The sequence below is a fragment of the Neopelma chrysocephalum genome, unplaced genomic scaffold (genome assembly GCF_003984885.1).
Source record: "Neopelma chrysocephalum unplaced genomic scaffold, ASM398488v2 Primary Assembly neopelma1_81, whole genome shotgun sequence".
In the NCBI taxonomy this organism is placed as follows: domain Eukaryota; kingdom Metazoa; phylum Chordata; class Aves; order Passeriformes; family Pipridae; genus Neopelma; species Neopelma chrysocephalum.
The window spans coordinates 597,806-618,312 of NW_020897743.1; the positions used below are offsets into that span (position 1 = coordinate 597,806).

A 20,507-nucleotide genomic window follows, 5' to 3' on the forward strand; every position below is an offset into this window, starting at 1 on the left:
TTATGGGCTCCAGCCTCAAAAGAGATGCAGACACAGCCAAAAAAAAAAAAAAAAAAAAAGGAAAAGCTAATTCAGTTAATAAAGATGATGAACTGTGCTGCATTGATTGCGGCCAGACTGATTACAGACTCAGTTTAAGGTTTTCCTGAGCACGCAGTTCCCTGCGTTCGAGTTGGCTTGGAAAAGGAGGGAGAAGGGAAAGTCCAGCAGGGAAGCTGCTGTCGTGAACGGGCTCCTCGACATTCCCGGCACACGGGGCTCCGGCAAAGCCCTTTCGGTCGCGGTGCTTTTCATTAAATCACTCCCTGCTTTGGCGCTCCCTCTCTCGGGCAGCGATTCTCTGCCATTTACATAACACAGCCTGCTTTGATGTCATCCCTAAAAACAACCTCACATCGGCGTGAAATCGAGAAAGGAGGAGCAGCAGGCTGAGGAAGACATCAAATAAGACGGATGGACAATTCTGGAACATCGTGTTTGAAGAGCCAGCTCTTTTGGAATGAGATAGTTGGGTCTTTGCAATATTCTTTGCAGGAAGTGTTGGCCTAGAATGTTGATCATTCATGCAAAGATCAAACAAACATCAAAACAAACCAAAAAAATCTTTCCTCGTGTACTCTAAGCCAATAAATGTAGGCACAACTAAGGAGAACTGCAGCAAAATGGGGAATCTTCTGCCATGGAACTCCCTGGAAAAGCTCTGACTGTGATCTGTGTCAAAACTCTTTAGTCTTCCTTTTTGATGTTCCTTTTTTGCAAGGAAATACTGAATTTTAGGCAGAAAATTATTCTACTAGAACAGCACATCTCCTCAGCCGAACTTCCAGCATCCCTTTGCACGCTGAGCATCTGACACCTCATAGCAAATTCCAGCCTTGAACTCTGAAATCTGAGCAGGTATTTAATGACAGACTTTCCTGGGCTTTGCCTGGGTGCCACACTGGGATCGCAGCAAAAGCTGGAACCCCCGGGCCACGTGAATGTGGGAGAGGAGCCACGTGAGGTCTGTGTGCCCTTTTTGGAGAGACACAGTGACTCTGGAGGTAAAACAGAGCCAGGAGACACTGCTCTCAGGGCAAGGAGAGCAGGTTGTTTTCATATTTCCTTTGAGCTGATGAAAGTTATGGTTTCTTTGTGCATTGATTCCAGGTGTGGAACTCCCAGAACTAAAGCCATGGGTAATGTCCAAAACCATAATGATTTCAGGAGTGCATTGCTTAATAGTACCAAGAACCTTGCGATTTTCCCATTCTCTTATTTCCCATCTTAAAACATGGAAGGGAGAACTCTCTCTTCATGCCCAGCCCTACACTCAGAAAATTTGCTTTAGCAATCTAATGGAGTAAAACTCCTGTGCTTAATTTCTTTTCAGTTCTTCACTACACAGACTTTAAGACAAAAAATTACACTCAGTGTTTGACATCAACAGAATATGTAAAATGTGCTCATTTCTCTCTTGGTACTCCCTGCTTTATAGATTTTAATTAGTTCATGAATCTGGAGAAGGCACTGTTTTTGTGTCTCAGTTCAAAACAGGCTATCAGCCTATCTCTTTTTTACTTGAAGACATGCGTATAATATTTTTTTCCTTTCCTTGTAATAAATATACTAGATAAGATTGTCACTTCACAGACTCCAGCTGTCTGCCCTGCCGTGTGCTGATGCCTCTTTGTCAAAAGAAAACTCCAGGCAATCCCCTGTGTTTCTTCATACACTTTATGATACCTCTAATCAGAGAATAGATTTTATAGGAATTTCCATCACATCTCTCCCTCTTGATTCTATTTTTTCCTGGCTGATGTAATCTCACGGGCTGCCTTTTCTCTTTGTAGGTAGCAGGGAAAAAGAAAAGAGAAGAGTGAGAAATTATTCTGACACCTTTTCTCGGGTTTCTACCATTTAGTCAGCCCTGCCACTAATGGTTGTTACAAAATTAAAATGCATAGTTAGAATGTGGAACACTAACACGTACGTCTGAGTTACAAAATTTTCACTTCAAGTTTTGAATTTCTAACCAACCTCTCCATTTTAAGTGTTCCAGCAGGAGAAAATGGAAGTAAGCAATTAAAGGGGGGGTGGGGAGGAAGAAGGAATAAAGTTGTATCGAATTTGATTCCATAAGACATTTTTTTTTGTTTATTTTTACATAGACAGAGTTGCAAGGGCTCATTCCTCAGTACATTTTGTCTCAGAAGACCGAGTGCTTCAAGCACAGGAAACAGCATCCCAGAATATGTCTAAACACAGACTGTTGTGCATGTTCTCTTCCTAAAATGCCTGATCTTGCTCATCCTGAGTTCAGCAGCTGAATTCAGGCTTCTTCAGGGTGTAGCTGAAGCTGAACCAACTCCTGTAATCCCCAGCTCATGAAGGTCTTCAGAAACGCTCCAAAGTCCGGTCAAAGTTGATTTGCTTGGACCAAGAACTGCCTCAAAGGCAAAGCTGGCACGAGAACCCTGTGAAAACACGTGGTTGTTCTGATAGGCAAATACATCAATTATAGATGGAGCCTCCACTTTGCAGAAGAGCACTGCTGTTATGAGCATCACAAAAGTGGTAACACAAAGCTCTGGGGAGAGGCTCCAGCACAGATCGATACGAGCAGCAAGTGGGCTTTTATGAGGGGAGAAGAAATGACAGAAGGATCTTGAGGGGAGCCAGGGATAAACAATTGAAGTACAAAATAACTTACCTGTGCTGAGAATCAGGAAAAAGTGGATTTTAAATACCAGAGGACGCTGCTCAGAAATAGGACAGGCTCTGGCATATTGGGGTTGGATTTCTCTGGCAGTCCCCTCGGACACTCGTGGTTGTCCCTCGTGATAGATGACAACTACAGGGAAGGTCAGTTCAGAAAAAACAGGATGAAATGTACTTTTCTCTATAGGTTTTAAAGACATGCCTTTTTCTGTACCTTAAAGGCATATAATTTATCAATTCCAGAAGAAAAAAAAAACAGATTTAAAGGCAACCTTCAGTACAGTTATAATCTAGTTGGATGCTTTTCTGGGAAGCACTGGCTGGGAAAACAGTATTGTTTACTTCAGATACATCTGGTGCACTGTTGTGGTCAGCAGCTCTCACTGTGTGTCTACAACATCTTCACTGTGGTGTTTTCTTGAATTAATTGGGCTCAATTAGGAACATTTACCATTCACATTTAATTTTACAAGTATGATTTAGTCAGTTTTCAGGATATGGGCTATATCTCTGCATCAGAAATTACCTTTCTCACCAAAAGGACTTTGCTCCAAAGAAATACCTCTGATTTATTACTCTCCTGTAGCATTTGGCTCATCTGCCTAAGAAATTAAGATTGGTTTTGCTTACAATTTAAATTCCCAATCATCACGTTACCACTTTGGCAGTTATGATAATTTTTACTGAATTAATTTCCATCTCAAAAAAAAGCCTTTTTTTTCCCCTGACTTTTTAAGCTCTTTTTGGCTGCTGGCAAGAATTCAGTAATGCTTCAGATATTAATGTTTATTTTTTAAATAAGTTTGTCCTTTAGGAAAAAAATAGAAGGTACATCTGACTCCTTAAACACTGTAGGTCTAAATGTTAAGTATGACAGCTGAGAGACCTCTCTTTTTAGTTTTACCCAGATTAAATTTGAATTTGTTCGGATGGGTTTTGACCAGTTAATTTGTCTTGACAGCTCTCAGGGTCACATTTAGTTTATCCCCATAGGTGCCTTGTTCTGTAGGAGAATAAAATGCATTTGTCTCATCCACTTGCCTTTGATTTTCATATTTGTGTGAATGACTTTGAAATCACAAGAATCAAAAGAATTAAATTGAATAAAATGGAAAACAGATTAAATAAAATGTTTTTACTTCCCCAAAGTGTTGCCTGAAAGATCCCTGGATGGACAAAATGACCACACAATATACCAAATGCTGAAAACTTCTGATGTGATTGCACCCATAAAGAAGGAGCATTTCTCCCTTTACTTCATAACCAGTCTCAAATATTTTCACAGGAGTATTTGCATTATGGTTATTGGAACTTCTATGTGTGGGAGGAGGCTCAGTTTGCCTGAAATGATGATATTCCAGCATTGAGGACATCAAGTTACTATAAAGGAAGCAAATCAGGAAAAGCACATGAACTAATAGCAGCTCATTTTAAATTTGTGTAGGCAGAAAGTGTTGTGCTTGCTCTCTAAAAATATATTGAAACCCAAACTAAGCTCTGAGGGCAGAGAAGATCTTTTTGAGAAAGAGGTACATGAAGAGAATGCCTTCCAATGTCACAGCTGTTTTTAAAACAAAGCAAATAATAAGCAGTTTCCTGAACCCAGGCATCTCATGAAGCTTGTGACAACAGAATGGACTGGGCCACACAGTAACTTTGTGGAAGTAAATCCATGTATTGATTAAAATCAAACCAAACCAAACAGAAGCTGATTGACCTTTCCAAATGGCAGGGGATTTTTCATGCCGTGTGTGTGGAAGTCACTCAGCCACTGCAGCCTTGGCTGGTACTTTCAGCTGTGTTCTTCCACACACAAAGGAGCCTCATTTCCCATGACAGCAAAGTGCACATCAGCACATGCCATGCAAATCACAGCCCCTTCAAAACCTCTCTCTGTACAGAGGAATATTCAGCAAATCATCTCTCCTAATAACAGGAGACTCCAGCTGCCAAGGGGTCTGTTGTTGTACCACACTTAAAGACTTCACAGTGTCTGCACGTGAGCATTGGTGACATTGGGAAACACAGTCAGGTTGGAACATAAATTTGAAATGCATGACAAAAACCAGCCTTTATCTCATAGCCTTTCCAACAGTTTTCTTTAAAACACTTCTACTCCAAGAGCCCGGACACTTAGAGAGTGTTTCCATCAGGAGGTAAGAAAAGTTATAAATGGGTTTATGATGTACAAGTCCCCTGGAACTTAGTGGAGTTCAGGGTCTTGCTCACACAGAAAACATGAACTTCAAGTCAGGTTCCCGCTGGCCTGAATCCCACACAAAGTGAGCACCTTTCACTTTGAAGCTGGAAGCAAGAGTCAGTGTACTTAATGAAGGACAATCAGTTCAGATCAAGATCACCACAGCAAGCAAACCTTGCTGTGTGTCTGCATGTTTTAAAGGGGAAAACAAGACCATACAGAGGATAGAAATGCCTGGCATTTTTCCAGAATAAATAAGATAGTAAACCCAGTTATATTTGCAAAAAAAAAAAAAAAGAAAGCATTAGATAAGTATTAAGAATATTAAAAGAGAAGCAGATGCATAATGCATGACTGTGAAAGGTGGTAGGCTCCAACGGTGGCACAGTAATCAATAAGATACTGAAAGAGTTGGCTGGGAAGGACAGAAAAAGCCAGATTACATCATGAGGGCGAGATCTTGGCAGTACCTGTGGGGGATTCAACAGGATCATGTTTGCAACTGGAAAAGAACAGACATAAGGTTATGCCTAAATTTATCCTTCTGCATTCAGTCCTCAGCCTCTGAATTGGGAAAAGAATGATTTACCTAATACTGAGGGCAATCAGAGACAACTGCATTAAACAAAGCAATAATAACTGCTGACAACATCAGCCTGCAGAGATCAGGAACTTCTGTCAAGACAGAATTTACAGAAACACCTTCCCAGCATTCAGTCCAATGGTTCTAAGAATGATCCCAGGACAAGTTTTCCTAACTCAGAAACTCCCAGGCATGAACTGAAGAACTAAAGCTCGCTCACTAAAAATGATCTTGATGTATTTATTTCCAGCAGGCACAGTGATAAACATCAAAACTTTAAAATGAGAGGCAGCCTGTTAAAAACCACATGAATAGTTCAGGGATCCACGTGCCACCAGCTGTAAATACCTGCTGGTTTCCACCCGCTGAAGAGGACCCAATGATCTTGGAGGTCTTTTCCAACCTCAGTGATTCTGTGATTCTGTGTTTACAGTTTTGGTAAGCAGCTACATCTCTGGAACATCAACTCTGAAAATCGTCTGTATGAGTTTGAACTTTTAATGGCAGGGCTTCTAACATGGAGGTTTTTAACAGCCTAGTAATAAAACAGTGTGTGTATACCCAGAGATGTGGTGGGGGAAGGACGAATAACCTCTGGAAGAGGACAAAGAAACATGATGGAAACCTGATGATACCTGTTGGTGCCTCCTAAAGTGCCACTGAAATGCCAGGAATTTCACATCCATTTCTGGACTCAGATCCTAACTCATTTAGATGATCTTGGATTTTTGCTTTGCTCTTCTAATGAAGACCATTCCCAAGCTTTCCAGTATCCACACGAACACTGAGCTACCTGAATTAGTGATGAAAGATTGGAATCTGGCAAGGGTGGTCCCTTTTGGTTGGTTTGTCTGAGACAGGGAATTATGGCAAACGCTGACACAAGAGAGAGCTTTTACACCCAACTGTAATATTTACATAAAATATCAAAGGGAGGAGTGGAAGCCCATGAAGGGAGGAAGAGAGGAGGGGGAGCTGAGGGAGACTGTGCTGATGTTTTTGTTGGCATTCCAGGTAGAGGCAGTGAATGAATCCTGAGAAGTCTCAAGCTCAGCAATGACTTACTGTGCTGCCTTCTCTTCAGGAAAAGCAGTGTGCAGGCTGCCTTTCCAAATGTATTTCCATGGGAGAGGCTGTGCAGGAATCCTGTGAAGACATACCCACTAAACTTCACTGGGATCCTCCAGTCTGACAGATAAAGTGCATGTTTAGATGGCTTTCACAGCTGATTTCAGTCCAGTCCAGTGGGTTACACAGGAAAATTACTTTCAACAGCCCTGTCACATCCCGTGGCTCAGCAGCCACTCTCCCAGTGAGGTGATGCCAAGCAATCAGTGCCTTGATCAGGGCTGGAGCCCTGGAAAGTGTCCCACAGGTTGTGCTGCCATTACCATGCATCTATACCAACAGATCCGCATGATTTATCCAATTAGCGGGTTACTCAAATTAACTTTTTAAAATTAAGTCTGCTGAAAATAAATGGGTCAGTTATTTCCTTTCATACCTTGTTGGCTTCAACCATGTCTCTCTTGGTTTTTAAGGCAGTGAATGAAGAGAGTAATGTGGGTGCTATGAAATGCAAATTCATGTGCATATGTGGATAATTTATACCCACTCTTTTTGCAAAGCTGAGGTGTAAAACCAAAAGAACGATTTGGTTTCATCAAGATGTCACAAAAGTAAGGGACAGCTACTTGTTTAATAATTTAAAAGTCCATTGTCTTCTATACCTATGAAATCCAGAAATGTAGACAGGCAGCCTGTAAAATAAACTCTCTTTGACAAAATAGAGTTTTCAAAATAAACAGTTTTTTGCTTTCCATTTGTAGCAACAAAACTACCTACATGTAGTAGGTAGTTCTGGGCCTAAATCCCCAATATTGCCTTTGAACAGAGCTTTTTACTTAACAGAGCTTAAAGTGGCAGCACTTGCAGGATCTTAGTTATTACAGATTATTTGCAACAGTGTTATTTCCCATATCCTAATGAGTTATCCTAAAAAATTAAGAATAAATTATGATCAACATGTGCAAAAAAGACAGGGGACTTGATGTAAAAGAAGAGCTTGAGCTAAGAAGAGAAAAGCAAAATAAAATACTGAATGGCAATTTATCAGTAATTGTTTATAAGCACTTTAATACTGGATCTCATAAAAAAACCCCAATGCTGTAACTTGGTAATAAGGCCAATGTCCCTTAGTGAATGATTGTTTAAATTTACAGCTATATATCAGCAACTCCCTTGAATAATGCTGAAGTTAGAAGACCTTCTCTGGGTTAAATCATCTTTATGGAATAGGGTAGAGAAAACAATGAAAATTATGGCTATACTTCTGCTAAATGCAGACAAAGTAGTATTTTTGCTTTGATATGCATTCAAATAATGAACTAGATCACACTGATATAAAAAAAGTAGTTAAAGTTTTGTAGTTTTAACATGAGGCTAAAATTATACAGCAATGGAAGCATAAATTATGTGAGGTCAGTTTTCAGATAGTAGACTTACTTTCTTCAGCTGCAATATATATATTTATATCTGAAATTGTCTTGCTCCTTGGAAGATACAATTATCCTGAACTCCAGTGCTTTCTGCAAAGTTCTTGGCCATGGAAAAACTACCAAAATTATTTAGCAGACAGTGTCTTTTTTCCTCATAAAACTAGAGAAGTAAGATTAAGTGTGTCTTTACTATTTTTGATAATGTCAGTTCCTATTCCATCTTGTTACTCCTGACAGCATGTAAATATTTAATAGCACTCAAAAGGTAACTTGTCTGGAAAGAAGGAACAACATAAATATGTAAGTGAGAGTTGAGTGCCGAGCTACTCAGCCTTTGGAAAAAGTCTTACAGTGAACCTCAGTCAGTACAATACTGTGGTCCTGCCTTATTGAAAACTGCACAGTCACATCCATGTCAGAAAGTGAATTAATGTCCTTGGAGTTGCACACAGAAGGACTATTTCTTGGATTCCTGCAAAGATACATACATACATATAATATAATATAATATCTATATTATAATATAATATATATAGATAAATATATGTGCATCCTTATTTCTCAATATTGCCATACATATTTTTGTTGACAGAGATTAATACACGTATTCCTGTGATTTGATAAGGTCAAAACTTTTATCTGCTCGCTTTTAAATGAGGCAGATTCAATTATAGACATGCAAGCACAACTTGACTGATCCTCAGGCAAATACGTTTGGGTTTGCCTAAGTTTCCCACCATTTTAGCATGAGGATTTGCAGTTTTTACCTCTCTCCAGTGCGGTTCTTCCACAAGAGATGGGATCTTCCTGTCTTTTCCTATTCTATTTGATCAATTCCTTTCTCCTGAGCTTCTTTCTCCCAAAGTAATCTGAAAGCAAAGGAAAGCAAAGCAAGGGAAATGTGAGAACAGTGTGTAGTCTCTATCTTATTTGCCTAGCACTGGTTTCTATCTTGTTCATTTTTAAATTTTTAGGCAGTATTTAAAAAATCCAAGGAAAAGAAAGCCTGTTACAAGAGTCTGACAATGTTTCTGCACCAGGCTGAAGTAGACTGACGAATGGTACTCATCTATTAGCCATTAAATGTCCATAAATCTGCCCATAGTATCTACCTAGTGTATTGTAAATGTTGACACCAGACAAATTCTAATTAAAAAGACTTGCTTATTTATTTGGTGTTTATTATCTTCTTAAATATAGTTTAGCAGGCTTTTGAAAAAAGTATGTCTATGTGCAGGTAGTGCTATTTTAAATACACTACCAAAATTGCTTGGCTCCAAGAAACCAATATTTTAATGATTATGTTGCACAATAGGTCCCAGACTAACACTGAGCTGCACTCAGAAAATACAATCAAACAGCTCAGAGGTGTTCATGCCTTAAACATCCAATATCCTGAGCATATAGAAACATCTCAGAGCAGAAAAGAGCAAAAGATTATGATCCAGCTCTCCCTGCAGCCTCCAGAAAGGTGCTCTGAAAAAGACTCAAGAGTCTCTTTGATCTCCAATACACGGAGTAAGGTGTGAGAGGTTCTGTAAAACTCGGGTTTTTCATTACCACCTCCAGCTATTTTAGCAAAAGCTGCAGCACTTGTCACTGATTAAATAACACACTTGGACATTTAGTTAATTGCCTGAGTCTCCAAGATAAACAAAATTGCTCAAGCAAAACTTGCTCCTGATTTTTATATGGGTGTCAGGTATACGATATGGATTTTTTGGTGTGGATTTAAAACATAATTTTCATTAAATAATTTACATTTAAAAAATTATCAGATTGCACACTAAATAACACACGTTATGCTTACAGCACCAAGATGATGTCAAGAAGAGACACTTTGAATAGATAAATCTAATATGAACACTTCTTAAATAACCAATCAACGCGACCAACCTCTCTGCATTTTGCTGTGCTAAAATATACTGCATAGGATATGGAAAATACAATGGAGACTGCACTTCCAAAACATGATGCTGTTCAGAAACTGGATCACTCTGTCAGCATTTTCTGCCTTCTTGATTTCGTGTTCCTATTTAGATGGGGTATGGGAAGGAATCCTTCCCTGTGAGGGTGGTGAGGTCCTGGCACAGGTTGCCCAGAGAAGCTGTGGCTGCCCCTGGATCCCTGGAAGTGTCCAAGGCCAGGTTGGACGGGGCTTGGAGCAGCTTGGGATAGTGGAAGGTGTCCCTGCCCATGGCAGGGGGTGGGACTGGATGAGTTTTAAGGTCCCTTCAACCCAAACCATTTTGTGATTCCATGGAACACAGTGATATTCCTGTACCATGTCCATCCCATGGCATGGGGAATGGAGCCCGGGGCAGGGTGACATCCAGGGCTCCATCAGCTCCAAACATTCCTCAAGGGAGCCTCCTGGGAGCAATACGGATGGTCCCAGTCACTGAAGCATCAGAGGGACGAGGAGAGGAGCGTCACAGCCACTCTCCCTGTCTGAGTGGGCATGTTTTGGGCAGCAGCTCTGCTCTCCGTGAGGAAGAGGGAGGATGAGGAGGGGATTCCCCTCCGGGCAGCCTGCAGGACCCCCACCCCAAGGACCACCACCCACTCCTCAGAAAATGGTGCTGTGGTGAGGGGTCACAGCTGCTGTGAGGTGGGCTCGGGGGGCCAGGAATGCCTGGAGGGTGAGGTGGGAATGTGAGGGGGCAGGATTAGGGAAGCATGGCTGTGCCTCAGGAGGGAGGGCTGTGGGACAGAAACAGGGTGCTGAGGGTGCAGTGGACATCATGTGGTGCTCCAGGGGCTGGAATGTTTCTGGAGGGGCATCCAGGAGATGGGGTGGTGGGATGGTGGAGGAGAATGGGAATGTGAGAAAAAATGGGATGTCAGGACCTGGGGCCAGTGAGCCGGGGGCACTCCTGCTGCCTTCCTGAGTGCTTCCTCCACAGGGTCTGGGGTGAGGGCTGAGGGAGAAAGTTCCAGTTTGTGTCTGAGGACGAGGATGTGTATACTCATCTATACATATGCACATATCTATCTATCTATCTATCTATCTATCTATCTATCTATCTATCTATCTATCTATCTGTCTATCCATGCATTAGCAGAAAAAATGCCAACAAAGTGTGAGGGCCCAAACTGTGCCCGAAATGAGCCGTCATCATGAAGGGTTGAGTGGAGGGAACCTGGATGTGGCCCTGGAGCAGACGGACAAGCCACTGCTGCGAGCCATGTGTACATCAGTGCCTGTCTCTCTGTGTGCTCTCTGCACACTGTTTGTATCCATGGCTCTATGATGGAGCCCGCTCAGGATGCACTAATTGCAGTGAGTGTTCCTGTGGGATGAACGCTCGCTGACACGCGTGGGAGCGAGCAGGACAGACAGATGCCATGTGGGGAGACCGAGCAAATATGTGTGAAGGAGATGCTGCTGTTGTTTTCCAAATATTGATGAGGAGCTGTTAAAATCAGAGTAGTCAGTCACGCCGCTTTGTCTGTTTAGTTTCTTCAACCGAGCACAGATTGAGTAAGTGCTGGCTGTTAAACAAAAAAACAAACCCCACACTCACTTCTAACCTCATCCACACCTTGATTTCCTGCTCTAATCTTTTCCCCAACAGTTTTATGTGCCTTCTGCCAAAAGGAACAGCTCACTGAAGTACTGGCAATTTCTCCCTTGGATATTATTGACTAAAAAAATACCTATATTCAGCCTCAGGATGTTTGGTGTGCGTCTGTTTGTTCATATATCAAATACGAATAACTATCATTGTCTAATGTCCTTAGAGAATGTGATGGAATAAAATTCCAAATCACATTTGAAATTCCACATTTGCTGCAAGTTTTTGTGTGTATAATTTTCTAGGAAATGATGAGGTATATTCCAGTTGAAATCATATTACTTTAAGCTGTTGAGGGAAGCACTGGTCCATTATTTCCCGCTCCTTCCCTAGTCCATTACAATCCATATGCACTGCAGTCAGGCTTTTGTGATAAATAGCTCTGCAGAAGGTAAAAGCTGCTCATTTTCTTTGATTCCATCTGCAATCACCTCTCAGTTATTGAGGCTGCAGGTGCAGCTCTGTGGAGCTGCTTCCCTTGGAGCTGCGTGGGTGTGGAAGCGGAGGAGCCGCGATCCGGGACTGCTGGGACCAGGGTCAGTGCTCCCTGTGGGATCTCTGCCCTCCCAGTCCTCAACCTGCCTGGTGCTTCCCTGCTCTCTGCAGTTTATTATGTCTCTGTTTGTGTAACCACTGGTTTCTTGCTTAATTTGTGCTACCAGAACTCTCAATTACTTCAGGTAATTGAAAGGTGGTTTTGTTTGGGGTTCTGGCAACTTGGTGTGATTTCAGAACAGATTTTACAGTCATTTTCCACTGGAAAACTAATGACAGTTCTTGCAAATACAGCAGCTGTTGGAGAAGGTGTGAGGGAATTGAGCTAAAACCTCTGTCAGAAACAGGTTGGCAGCTTAGTTTGAGCCAATATTTCAATTTTACTGTTTAGCTCAGATAAATTTGAATCGGGTTCAGTCAGCGCATGTCGCTGTTTTTGCTTCACAAATAGGCTCTTGCTTCCAAGACAGTACCTTCTCCTTAAAAAGAAATTAAATATACTTTAAACATCAGAATTTAAGAAACGGTCATGTAGAAAACCAATTTTTAAAAGTGAGTTGGGTATTAACAGTCAGACCTGAATCTCTTTTTAACTGTAAGCAGTAGTATGAATGTTCCAGGACTGACTCATACTTTGAGTGCTTGCCAAGAATGACGTGAGTAAATATCTCCCAAAGCCAGCTCTTTTGTAGCAGACTATTGTTAACTGGCATTTGATATATTATAGCAGCATTCATCACAGCTCTTCAGATAAGGTTCACTCAGGAGAACAGTTGCATTTGTTATTTTCCTTTTTCCTCCCCTTTTCTTTTCAGACAGTCTCATTCAGCTTTGTTTACAAACCAGAGCACTTGACCCAAAATCAAATAGTGCCACAAAATTTCAGGAAAATGGTGTTGTTACAGATACCCACTTTAAGTGTAGATGTTTTAGCATTTTTCAGCCTGTATATCTCAATGGTAGGGAGTGTTTGAAGCTGTGAATGCCACAGAGATTGAAAACAAGTTTACTTCACATTTAATCTGGAAGGTAATTCAGGAGCACTTGTACTACCATTTCCAGGAGCTACTCTTGGGTTGGGATTTAAACACAGTCTGAGTATCAATTGAGGCTACTCCTTCACATTGGCTTTTGGGGCAAAATGGCAGAAGTTGCATATTTTGAGTTTTATTCATTATGTGGCAGTGAAACCAAAGGCACATAGCTGAAAAGCTTTATTGTTAGAGAATTTCTCAAAGATTTTCTAAATTCAGAATTTCAGTTACATCTTCAATATTCCTTGAATATTGTAGGCAATATAGTGCTCTATTAATTTTTTTAGGTAAAGTATTGTTACAATATCACCACAATGAAAGCAATGTCACAAAATGAAAGCAAGACCTTTGTAATTTAGGTTCATAATCATAATATATAATATAGTGGTTGAAAACAAGGTGTTTCTTTATTTCAAGAAATTGTTAAACTGGCAGTAGAAAGCCAACATGTGAAAATAGAGTGTTTAAATCTTCTAGGTGACTCTTGTAAAATTCTATTGCTTTTTCATAAGAGAATGAGGGTAAATCCTGCCAAATGCTGCAAGCCACAATGTCAAGTTTCTGAATCCCCCAGTTACTACAGCAGGTTTTCAGATCTTTGGGCACCAGACAAGGAGCTCTTCTTTGAATCTCCAGAGAGATAACTTTACAGCAGAGATGTGCCTTGAAGCTGGAACATTTATTCATGGATCAATGGGTGGCATTGCTTGAGAGGAGCTCAGCAGCCTTGCAGTCTTATTCCTGTCAGTATGTTTTGATGTTAGACTGGAGGAGATTTGTCTAACACTTGAAAGGAGGATTGGGATGGAGAAAAAAAAAGAGGGAAATGAGATCAAAAAAAGGCCTGATTATATAGTGTTTAAAGAGGAGCTTCCGGGGCACATTCAGCAGGTTTTAAATATTAATCTTATGCCCCTTATTTTTACATGTAAGTAAAAGGATTACACTTCTAAATAAACAAGTCCTGGTCAAAATGTGTAAGGTGGAGACCTTATAGGTGAGATATTAATTACATATCCATGGAAGGAAAAAAGGATTATTTTACCATATGCCTCGGAATTTCAAAGGAACCCATTACATTGGCCCAGTTTGCATCCTGGATAGAGCTCCAAGTTATCCCTTTTTATAAGGAGAACATTATCTGGATGCAATGTTTTGTTATTCTGCCATGGTGTGAGCACTCCTACAAGGAAATAACCTGCTCAGGAGTTTGTAGCAGCAGAAATGTTTCCAGGACAAAATCCTGCTCTTCGCTCAGGTTGGTCCATCAGCAGCAGAGCTGTTCCTGTGTGGGAGCACGTGCCGGGAGCCCTGCCAGGAATTTAGAGCGGGATATTTGTCATTGGACAAAGGGCATAACAAATAGCTGGGCAGCTTTTGTCTGCAAACACTCGCTGATAACAGAGTGAGGGTTATAAAGGATTGAAATGTTGCTCTCAGAGTATTTCCAGATTTTACTGTGGAGAAAATCTTCCAAATGCAACCTAAGGCCGAACTCTTTTACTGCCCCTCTAACAGTGCTGCTCAGAGAAACACTCCTACAAATCAATCTTGAATCCTGTACAAACTGCAAAGATAAAATAGACAAATTTAACACTTTAAACCACTATAAATAGTGTTGTTGGCAGCATCTCCTTTTGATCATGAACATCTTGTTTTTCTGAGACCAGTCTTGGCACTAGGGATTGCTTTGGTCTGTTTTTTAGTTAATTTAAAAATGTTCTTGTTTTGGTTTGAGCATTCAGAAAGGAATCAGGATAATGTAAATAAATGGAGTGTCTGCAGTGAGAACTGCAGCACAGTGCCCTCAAATCCAACTTCAGATAAATCCACAGCCAGCAAAAGTGAACCAACCCACAACAACAAGGTTGGCTCTCTGGTCCCAGACAGCTTTTAAGCTCACTCACTTTGTTTCAAGGCTCCATTGCAGACACCAGAGCAACAATTTCCAGAAATACATTACTCATGAACCTACAGATGCAGGGAATTAAGAGTGCAGCCTTCATTTCTTTTGTCCTGAAGTTCTCTACCACTTAGAGTAGAGGAAAGTTTTATTTGCTTATGGTGGTAGTAATTTTACATCTTCCCCTACGAATTGATCTCTTGGGAATAATTCCACTTTTTATGACGAGAAAGCCACTCCATTCCTCTCAGGCAACTTTTCCCCTCAATCCTAAGGAATGATTACCAGACCAGAGTCCTGGTAGTAGAGTTGTTCCAGTCTTGCTGGTGTGAAACAAGAAGGTATCTCATGTGGAACAAAAAATTAATTTGAACAGCATGATTGTAACAAGTTCCTCTTTATTTGCTTGGCATCTCATTCTTATGTTTTTGCAGTCGTATCTCACAATCAAAAAATGTTTTAGTTATTCAAGAGGTTCAGTGAATATTGAGAGACTCAACCAAACCTACAATTGGAAACCTCCTTTTTTTTTTAATATTAAGAACTGAATTTATCCAACGATTGACATTCAGTGAAACCTCCTAGTTTTATACCAGAAGCAGTTGTGTCCAATTTATTCATGGTAAATAAGGATCACCACATTGGCCCAGAAATTAAACACATAAAACTGAGCAAAACTCAGTCCCAACCAGCAAACACTCCGTATTCCTGCTGATTTTTGCATGAGGGATTTTGGGGGGGGGGGAAGGAAGAAGGGGAATAATCTGCAGTGTGTTCAGTGAGGATAACTGAGCCGAGTGTAAACATTTTGTGCTGTTTGGTCCCCCAGCACCAGGCCCTGCTGACAAACCTGGCTTCCAACATTCCCTGGGAGAAGCTCTGTCAAGTGGGGCTCTGAGTGACAGATGCTGACCTATATATTTGCTGAAAGATCTCTCAAACTTGCTCCCAGTTAGGAGATGGTGGTGATGCCTTAATGGCTTTGTGATTCAGGAGTTATTCATGCTCCAGTTTTCCCCTCTGTGTGGATGCCAGCAGTGCTGCACGAGCGTGCTCCGAAGGGGCTTGGAACAACAAAATTGGTAGAAATGTAGGTGTGTTTGCAGCACAGCTCTGCTACAAGACCTTAAACAAGAAGAAATATAATTTTTTTTATCTAATTTTTTTTAATTTCTGAATCAGGAATTCAAAATTCAACTTCTGATTTCATGGATTATGGTATTTTCTCTGTAAATGTATTAAACCAACAAGGGAAAGGGTGGAGTTTTGATTAGTTATGCAATTGTTCCCATTGGTATTTTAATAGACTTAATTGCAGAGAAATTCTAAATGAAACACAATTTTTCCCTGTTAGCTTTTTAACTTTTAGCTGTTTATTTGGGTAAATTTTTGGGTTCCCTTTAAAGTGGCTTGAAACCAAACAACAAAATGTAGATTTTAAAGCAGTTGCAGAGGGTTGTTGGCTTCAATCTGAAGGGCTGCAAAGAGAAATGAGCAGATATTTGCTCATTTTAAAGCATTTTCTGAATGCAGACTTATCCATAAAATATGACTTAAAAATTTGCTAAGATATGCACAATATCAGCTAGAATAGTTCTACTCCTCTATGTTTTTTTAATTCAAGCCATTTCTGGCAAAGCCGAGTTTTATTAAGGAAAGCAAATTACTTGGCCAGTTGTTGAAGGAAAAACAAATAGCGATTAATGCTGTTTATAAGCAGTTTTTATGGTGTTAAAATTCAAAAATCAGTCTTGCTGAAAATATTACTGGCTGAATAAAACTCTTATTTTGTTAGCTAAGAGGGATTCATATATTTTCATTATTATCTGAGTTCTTGAACAGCATATGGAATTGGAAGAGAGGAAAATAAACATGGCCCCCATTCTATGTTTTATAGAAGTTGGGATAAAAACCTTCTCAATCTATAAATAGAAGAGGTTTTGAGCCGCATGTGGATTTATTTACTACACCTCTTCATTTTAAAATGAAAATGTAGGATATAAAATTTATCTCTGTACAGTTTTATGATTGGCCTGATTAATGGAAATTATTAAGTACCCTGTGAAAATAGAAACATTAAGCGGTTACATTTTTGGTGTGAATCATCTACTTTGACCTAAAAGTAGAATCGAATGGTTCTAAAAATGGATTCCCTTAAGGAAAACTCCTTTCAGCTTTTTGTAATGTGCCAGTGACACAATGCTATATTTGCTCATAACAAAATACTTTAATTATTTAATTATTAATTAATAAAGACCGGTGTTTGGCATTTACAGTCCATACATTCCCTTGGGCTTGATCAAGGTGTGAGAACTGGAATGGTGAATACTCTTAAAAATACCATTCCTAAGATGATGCATGCATTCATATTTAATTCTATATAAATGCAGCAAATTTTAAGCATTACTGGAATAATTGCCAATTTATTGGGCTCCTTTTGAAGGGGTCTGTGGACAGGCTGACTCCAGCATCTCCTTTTTAAAGCATATTGTTGTCAATACACTTAAATTTATCCTGGCTTTGGAATTTATTAGAGTTTAGAAAAGAGATTCAAATTGTTGCCACGATGTGAAGATTCTGATTATTCCAGAGGCTTCGTGGGATCCACGTGAAGATAGAAGTATGGATTTGGAGTCAGATAAAATAAAAAAATTTCAGGAATAAATAGCTTTTTACAAGGCTAGTGGGAATTTATGAGTGAAAATAACACCAGTACAGGGAGCTTTGGCATCTTTTCAGGAGCAGAGGAGGACAGGGATCCTGTGTAATTGATTTTTCAGGGCTGCATTAAATCCCATTTTGGTTGTGCCTGATTGCATGGCCAGCAAACATCTGCAGACAATTTGGGCAAATTCGACTGACATTTAGTTCCGTATCCGCAGGATTCTGCTGGACATTATTTTTAATGCACAAGCTGTGCAACGTCATCCTTTGGAGAATTCCATGTTTCTGTTTATGCCACATTTCCCTCCAAAATAAGGAGCACTCTGTGTAATTTGCCAAGTGCCTCATTAGATGTTATATTGCTCTTTTCTGGGCTTATTCAGACACGGAGCTGAGCCTTGATTTGTTTTGAACACAGCAAACGCTTCCCTTTCCCTGCCGAGTTATTGGCTGTGGGTTTGGGGGTTATTGACCATGTGTTTGGGGGGCTTTGGGGTTTTTTTTGATGTGTTTTAGGGGTGGTATGAACTCAGCTTTAGGGATGTGGCTCCAAGCATTTCAGCTGAATGCAAAAAGCCACTTTTAGATCTCTGCTAACAAGGAAATGTATTCAGGAAGTGTAAATAATGAGCTTGCTAATGATAGAAGGAGGCTGATTTTCAGGGTGATGAACCCACTTCTATCGAAAGTTTGCCTATGATAGTTGAATTCCTGTTTAATTATGAAAGATGATGTGCTAATGATAAACCCCTCCTATCAGATCAGCTGGAGAAATCATCTGAGAAGCGAAGGCTTGACCTTTCTCAGGTGCAGACTTTTGCCTCCATTATGTGATTGCCTGATTTCCTTTTTGGAGGGGATAAATTCAGGCAGGCCTTTCCTAGAAGTGTGCTCAGCTTTTGGTAGTTGTTGGAATTACTCTCCTAGAACTAAACCAGAGTTTTTATGGGCTTGGAGTGCTGTGCCATAAACATTTATATTAGAGAAATTTTCATTTTTAAGCCCAAAGCTACTTCTGGTGCTAAAAAGGATACTTGGAAAGCAGTTCTAGAATACATATTTTTAAGTAATACTTTTTAAAAAGCCCAATTTCATTCCCAGTAGAGCACCACATGTGTGTGACCATAACAATTGTGCCAGTGAGTTTGAGACCACTGGGGAGTGAATTTTGTTTGCTGTGGTTGCTCCGATGCGTTCAAAACCAGGAGACCTTTGCTACATGTTCTCTTAGGAGAAGAATATTTGGTTTTCATGACGTTTAAAGAAGAAAGCAGGTATGTCATGTTAAATTTTTCCCTTTCAAATGCTTTCAGGTATGTTTGATAGCCCCAGCTATTCCAAGTATAAGGTAAAGTAACTCCTAGAAATATTTGGAAAAAACTATGAAAATATCAGTTTATTTTTGGTTACAACATCAGAGTTGACTTCTTCTATAAAGCCTGGATGGATTTCAGTCATTTTAATGCATACAAATTATACATAATTTGTTCTTCTTCTTTACAATTGTTTTATATCTCTTCAGTTTAAAAAACCTTTTTTTAATGTACTTAATTTTGCATATTTATGCCATAGGATATGCTGCTGTAGCAGAATCTGTGCCATGATTTTTGAGGTGTGAAATGGATAAATGCTCCTGATCACTGTGGTTTAGGCATGTGCATGTTAGTTATCCTCAAGTAAGAAACAAGCCTTAACATAAATAGATAAAATCATCCCGTATTGCAATTCAAAAACTCCTAAACTTTCAGTTCTGGGTCTAAAGAAAGTTCTCTGGTGCTTTGTAAGTGCCAGGGTGATGCAGTGATGAGCTTTCACTCCTCAGTGCTGAGTGTGGGTTCGTGAGGTCTCTTGATCACTCCCAGCAACTCTTTGAGGCTCCTGAAACTTCTGTGGTTTTAGGGGAGCTATTTTAAATAACAACTTAGAAACACAAGTTGCATTGAAAATGGCACTCTTCTGACAGAGTGACTGCTGATTTAATGAGAAATAGAGGCTCTGTCACTGCCCCAGAACACCCTTCCCAGCCCAGTAACCTGTTCAGTCCCCAGTTCTGGGGGGGGGGCATGTGTTTGGTTTGGGGGTTGTTTTTCCTTTGAATCATCTCCTGGGGAAGTTTTCTGGTTCATATCAGAGTTAGTAATAAGAGAGGGGTTAGTAAGTCTTGGTTGAAATACAAAATACTTGGCTGCTGCCCTTCTCAGATATTTGCCTTTATTGGTTTCGATTCCATGACAGAAGTTCCATTGCAACTCTGTTTTAATATTTTGGATTAATCTTGGGTGTTGTGTGTGCGTGGGTGAAAGGGGATTAAAGCTGTGATTTATTGCTGTGCTTGATGGTGCTTGTGAAAGGTCAGTCCTAAATATCCTAGTAATTCATTGCAGTTTTCTGGCTGGTGGAGGGTCCCTCTGGAAAACCACAGCTCTTTCATGCATTTCATTATTTGGGGAAAGCCCTTTTGAAGATCTGGATTTCAATATCCATGTCACTGTAGCATGTGCTGAATATCTTTGTCCAAAATGACCTTCTGCTGATTCCTGAGACATCTGACTGTGTTAGTGTGCAACTGGTCTGACTGGTTTTGCTGTTATTCCATGAAAACTCAGTCTTTACCTGTGATTATCCTGAGTAAGATATCTGAAATTCTCAGCTGTTTTTAGAGCTTGTTTTAGTGGCAGGTTTTCCTTCTATACTCAGTGGGGCCAAATACAGCAAGTGGAGATGTTAGACACTGTATTTTTGTGGTTTTCCTGTTCACTTTTGCATTTTTATCTTGTTGGCAAATATGAACATTTGATGCTTTTAGCACCAAGACCATGCATTTGAAATTAGGGTACAAAGAAGGTGTAGCA

General features: G+C 40.1%; 1 protein-coding gene and 1 long non-coding RNA gene across 6 annotated transcripts in view; one reads left to right on the forward strand and one right to left on the reverse strand.

Annotated features, from left to right (window-relative positions):
• LOC113971118 (connector enhancer of kinase suppressor of ras 2-like) overlaps positions 1-20,507 on the forward strand; it is a 173,391-nt gene that overhangs the window by 14,622 nt on the left and 138,262 nt on the right. The gene's annotated exons all lie outside the window — the stretch shown is intronic.
• LOC113971122 lies at positions 7,815-10,883 on the reverse strand. The gene is made up of 3 exons (XR_003535443.1): positions 10,832-10,883; positions 8,749-8,850; positions 7,815-8,453 (listed from the first exon to the last, which is right to left on the reverse strand). It is a non-coding gene; the product is annotated as an uncharacterized LOC113971122 (long non-coding RNA).